Here is a 6,000-nt window from a genome sequence, read left to right as displayed (position 1 = left end):
TGTCCTGGAACTCACTTGGTAGACCAGGCTGGCCTCGAACTCAGAAATCCGCCTGCCTCTGCCTCCCGAGTGCTGGGATTAAAGGCCTGCGCCAGGTTCTCAACCTTTCTAATGCTGCAACTTTTAATACAGTTCCTCATGCTGTAGTAACCCCCAACCATAACATTAATTTCATTACTATTTTATAACTAATTTTTCTAGTTATGAGTCATGGGGTAAATATTTTGGAAAATGTAGTTTTGTCAGAGGTGTTTTAACCCACAGGTTGAAAACTACTAATTTAAATAAAAACCTAACTGAAATATAAGAGAGTGAAAAAAAGTAAGCTAGGAGTGGCTCCTGGTTTGTTTACTTTCCTCCCTCCTTTCTCTCACTTTTTTCTCTTATTTTCTCTTACTGATTTTATCTACAGAAATTTCTCAAATGTGATTTAGTTTTTTTAAGTTTTTTTAAGTTTTCCTGGTCTAAGTTTAGAAATTTAACCTCCAGCAATAAACATCTGTTTTATTTCCTGAGCATGATGGTACATACCTATGATCCTAGCACTTAGGAGGCAGAGGTAGATATAGGTCTGTGAGTTGGAGGCCAGCCTACATAGAATTCCAGGCTAGCCATGACAACCATGTGAGAGCCTGTCTCAAAACTTACAAAACAAGGATATGTGTCTTAGTTAGGGTTTCACTGCAGTGAAGAGATGCCATGACTAAGGCAACTCTTATTTAATTGGAGCTGCCTTACAGTCCATTATAATCAAGGTGGGAGCATGGCAGCATCTAGGCAGGCATGGTGCTGGAGAAGCTGAGAGTTCTACATCTTGTTCTGAAGATAAACAGAAGACTGGCTTCCAGACAGCTAGGAAGAAGGTCTCTCAAAGCACCCTTACAATGACATACTTCCTCCAACAAGGCCATACCTCATAATAGTGCAATTCCCTGAGCCAAGCATCTTCAAACCACAACAATGTTTAATTCAGGGCTGGAACGATGGCTCATTGGTTAAGAGAGTACTTGCTGTACTTGCAGAGAACCTGCATTCCTAACCCATATATGGCAGCAAAGTGAGTCTTAGTATTATTGATAGTCACAAAATAAACCAAAATATTGATCAACTCTGAAAAACATTGAAGATTCTCCAACTCCTGCAGGATCAATTATTCCTACAAATTCAATCCCATATGTAAATAAATATAAAGTACATCTATTGTATTGGTACATAACTTATCATTCTTCATTAATAAAAAATGTGCATATCAAAGTATTAAAATTTATTATCAGTAAGTATTGATTTGTATACCTGTTTTGTGTTGATTTTTATACCTGTCATGTTGAAATTTCTTGGGTGAAAAAGAGTCACAAATGGAAAATGCTTAAACTGGCCATTCATCCATCAGCTATGTAAACTCAGAGTGTCTCCCTGAACACATCTATCCATCAATTTAGTTTCTGAAATCCTTTACCCTGCCTGAACTACTACTTTAATCCTTTAGTCTATAATAATGGCTTCTTAACTTTAATCTATCTGTAATTGGATGACAAGTATTTTGTATCAGAGATTTGCCACCAAAGGTTTATATTATGAAACAGAACTAACTTAAGCTGTGTGTGTTGAAATAACTGCATCACCATTCAAACATTATCATTATACCTCAACACACATTTGTGTGAGAATTGCACTTAGTACAAAGAAACACTGTACTTAAGGCTGTTTGTCCTCAAGTCAAATTCAATATGAACTTTACAATGAGGACAACATGAAGTAGTTGAATTGAAAAGTACCTAGCATGAACTTGAGGAAATAGTTGCCCAGGAGTGATTATCTGAAAAGTAAAAGCTAAGAAATTGATTTTAAAGGGGGAAAAAAGACTAAGTCTGTAGCATTTCCACAAGATGACATTAAGGGAGACTTGGTAATGTAACTGCAGGCATTTGGCGTAAGGACAGTTTGTAGAAAGGAGCACTGAAGGGGTTCAAGAATCAAAGGACCCTATTGTCTATTTTTAGTAAGAAAAACTACAGATCTAGCCCTACCTGCCAAAGGAAATCAAAGGCCCAAAAAGGTGTGACATTTATAGACACCCAGAGAGTAGACTTCGTTGTTTGTATTAGGTGAAAGATCTTAATCCTGAGTACAAAATGAAATAAAGGGCAGTTCTGAGAAAGGTAGGTTTAAAACTGTCCTAACCCAGACAGCAAGTCAGACAGTACTAGTTTTTAATGCTTGCTGTTATCTATTTCTTTTAAAATGTCTTTCAGTGTACTCTGGTAAATAAGTTGTATGCACATAAAATGTATTGTTTCTGCTCTCAAAACCTTAAAATCTGGCTGACTGGCTAGCTGGCATGGGTGTACATGCACGTACACACACACACACACACACACAGAGAGAGAGAGAGAGAGAGGGGGGGTGGGGAGGAGAGAGAGAGAGAGAGAGAATCTAGTTATACTATCAGAATCCTTTGGGTACCCTGACTGGGAAGTAATTAGGAAAGATGAAGATGATAAAAGTTTGCCCTTGGTCTAGCTGAGGAGAGGGTGTAAAAGGCAGTGTGTCCTCTGGCATCATCAATTGATGTCTAGTAGAAGGGCTAGTGAGTAGAGACAGAGCTAAAACTAGGCACAAAAGATCCTATACATCACTTGGGGAAAGCAGGAGAAACGTCCACTGGCAAAAGAGTCTGTTAAATAAATTGAAAAATTTCCTAATGAATCTATGTTGTCAATCATTTAAGGATATTTTGAATTAATATCCTTAAATATTTAAGGATATATTGAGTATGGGTAGTGTAATTTTGCTTCAAAAATGTATAGCAGACTGCACTAGGAAAACAAACTGGGGGGCTGGAAAGGCGGTTCAGGAGTTAGGAACACGGGCTGATCTTTCAGCAGAATCGAGTTGGGACCCTAGCATCCCCAATGTCTGGTGGCTCATGATTACCTGTAACTCCAGATCCAGGGAACCAATATCCTCTTGTGACCACACCCAGCACCCACATGCATATATGCATACACATAAATACACATAAACTAAAATACTTTTGTCATTTGTTTTTCAAGACAGGGTTTCTCTATGTAGTCCTGGCACTAGCTCTGTATACCAAGCTGACCTTGAACTTGGAGATCTGCCTGCCTCTGTCCCCTAAGTGCTGGGATTAAAGGAATGCACCGCCACCCTCAGGAAATACTTTTTTTTTAAGTCAATTGTTTCAAATTCTTGTAACTATAAGCAGGTATCTTACATTTGTCATTTAGATTAAAAACAGAGAAAAATTCAAAACCACTTTCCCTGGCCCCATTCCAGAAAATCTGTCTTCTATTAAAGGCATGCACCACCACGCCCAGCTGTTTTCTAAAGGTTATGAAGAAAATTCACCTCGGAAGATAAATTGGCTCCTATAGTAAGGGATGAGAGATCAGCTGGATCTACTAAGGAATCTGAGCTTCTTCCTGAGAACACTTTACATCTTTCAAAATGTTAGAACTTATTGCATGATATTTAAGTTCACAAGATTCATTTTATTTATGAGTACACTGTAGCTGTCTTCAGACACACCAGAAGAGGGCATCGGATCTCATTACAGATGGTTGTGAGCCACCATGTGGTTGCTGGGAATTGAACTCAGGACCTTTGGAAGAGCAGTCAGTGCCCTTAAGTGCTGAGTCATCTCTCCAGCCCCCAGACAGTGCTCTTAACCAGTAAACCATCTCTCCACCTCTCTTTTATGATCTTAAGTACTAATATTAATTCTCAGATCACATATTATACATTGCCTAGTAAATACATCTGTATGTATATATACGTAGGTTACTGTCTGCTGTTCTGTGTCCACTTTGATTGGGACAATTGAAGAAAGAGGATCACTCAAGGATGAGTTATGGCCTTGCTGGCAGCAAGGAGATCCATCCTCTGTGCTGTTGACTGAATCTTGAACAGCTGGGCAAAGACATTGTCTGTTGAACAAAGTTGGTTTAGCGGTAAGACAAGTTTTTATACCAAAGCCCTTGTGTTGCAGGATATCTGATCACACCGTGAACCCCAAGAGTGTATACTGTAAAAAGCTGTTTCTGGTTGTGGTGTGGCTCAGTCATAACACACACCTTTAACCCAAGAGTTTTCTTTTTATTATAAACAAGATTAAATAAAGTCAGCCTTAGGTCAAGAGGCAGCACAAGCAACTGCCTCTTGGCGGGAATGAACGTAGGGGGAAAAAAAAAACATAAGAGAGAGTAAATCAGGAGGATGGAGGATGGATAGAGAGACCTACAAGAAGTAGAAAGAGGGGGATGGAGAGATGGCTCAGTGGTTAAGAGCACTGACTGCTCTTCCAGAGGTCCTGAGTTCAATTCCCAGAAATCACATGATGGCTCACAACCACCTATAATGGGATCTGATGCCTTCTTCTAGTGTGTGCAAAGGCAGCTTCAGTATACTCACATACATAAACTAAATAATAATAATAATAAGAGGAGGAGGAGGAGGGGGCCAGGCAGTATCTTGACTGGCAGGTCAGTATTGCAGAGGCACAGGGTTTTTATTTATTTATTTATTTTTTTTTTGTTTTTTGGGTTTTTTTTTTTTTTTTTTTTTTGAGACAGGGTCTTAATATGTAGTCCTAGATACAAGCAGATCTGCATGCCCCTGCCTTTAATCCCAACACTTAGGAAGCAGAGGCAGGCAGATTTCTGAGTTCGAGGTCAGCCTGGTCTACAGAGTGAGTTCCAGGACAGCCAGAGCTACACAGAGAAACTCTGACTCGGAAAAAAAAAATTAATTTTAAAAAAAGAAGTAGAAAGAGGGGAGATTCAATTTGAAGGGTGTTTAAGACAATGTGGAGAAGAACTGGTTTTTTCCTTCTGAGATGGCAGTTGAGGAAAAAGGCCATCTGAGGTCTTTCTCTGCCTTTCTGAGCCAATATAGGCTTTTACCCCAGCATCTGAATTCTGAGTCTTCATTTGGTAAAATTGAGCAATTAGGATTTTGTTTTAATACCCCTTATCTAATCTATATGTTTCCTGAAGGAAAACATCATGCCTCCTGCAAATGTAGTCCCTATTGTACACTGTTACTAGTACCCAATAATGCAAGATGCTCCAGGTTTGCCAGGACCAGCTTGTAACCAAAGTCATTCAAAGGCAGAAATACAACTCTACAGATAAAACAATCATTGTTTTTGTTACGGTCTGACTTCCCCCCAACCACTCCCAGCATAGCTGTAGTCATTTTGTTCCATGCTCACAAACTATTTTATAGTGAGGCTGTACTATGCCTGCCAGTTATTGACAGAGAAAATAATAACTTGACTCAGAACAGGATCATGCTGACTGCATCTCCTGTTAGATTATGTTCTGAGGTTTATTAATCTTAAGAAAATCCACAAAGTTTCATGTAGGACCCATGAAGTTAAAGGTCAATATGAACTGTTATGTCTAAAATATCTTGAATATGAGTTGCCCAGTGGTCAGCACTTCCTGCACCTGTGTATGAACTCATTGTGGGTTTTTTCCTTTATAAGCTAATAGAAAAAGATATCCATTGTCATAGTTAATTCTGAGCTATGTCCCTGGTCTGACCAGTATTAGGATGTGCATTCAATAAACTATTCTTGCTTAACTGAGATCCATGTTCCTATGGTTTGTGTGGCAATTCCTGAATCCCAACAGTTTTCTACAATAATTTCTTCAAGGTCCAAGTACTTCTAGAAAACAACTATTCATTCTGATGTTTGCCCAGAGATACAGTGATTCTATTAGAACTCCACTACAGGCTACAGAATGGCTACAAGGTTGAAAGATGTACAAAGGTTTAAAGCAGAGTTAAGGACTGTCGAAGAGGCCTGAGAAGCAGAAGCTGAAAACTAATGGAAAAAGTGAGGAAAAGACAATGCACCCAGGCCAGAGGTCGGATGGAACGATGATGACAGAGTTTGAACTGCAAAAAGACCATGTGGCTGAGGTTGTGGAGGTGAAGGGAATGTCCAGGTGTAAGCAAATGAACAGGTGGTTG

The sequence above is a fragment of the Mus pahari genome, chromosome 13 (genome assembly GCF_900095145.1).
Source record: "Mus pahari chromosome 13, PAHARI_EIJ_v1.1, whole genome shotgun sequence".
Taxonomy (NCBI): Eukaryota; Metazoa; Chordata; class Mammalia; order Rodentia; family Muridae; genus Mus; species Mus pahari.
This window is presented reverse-complemented; position numbering follows the sequence as displayed.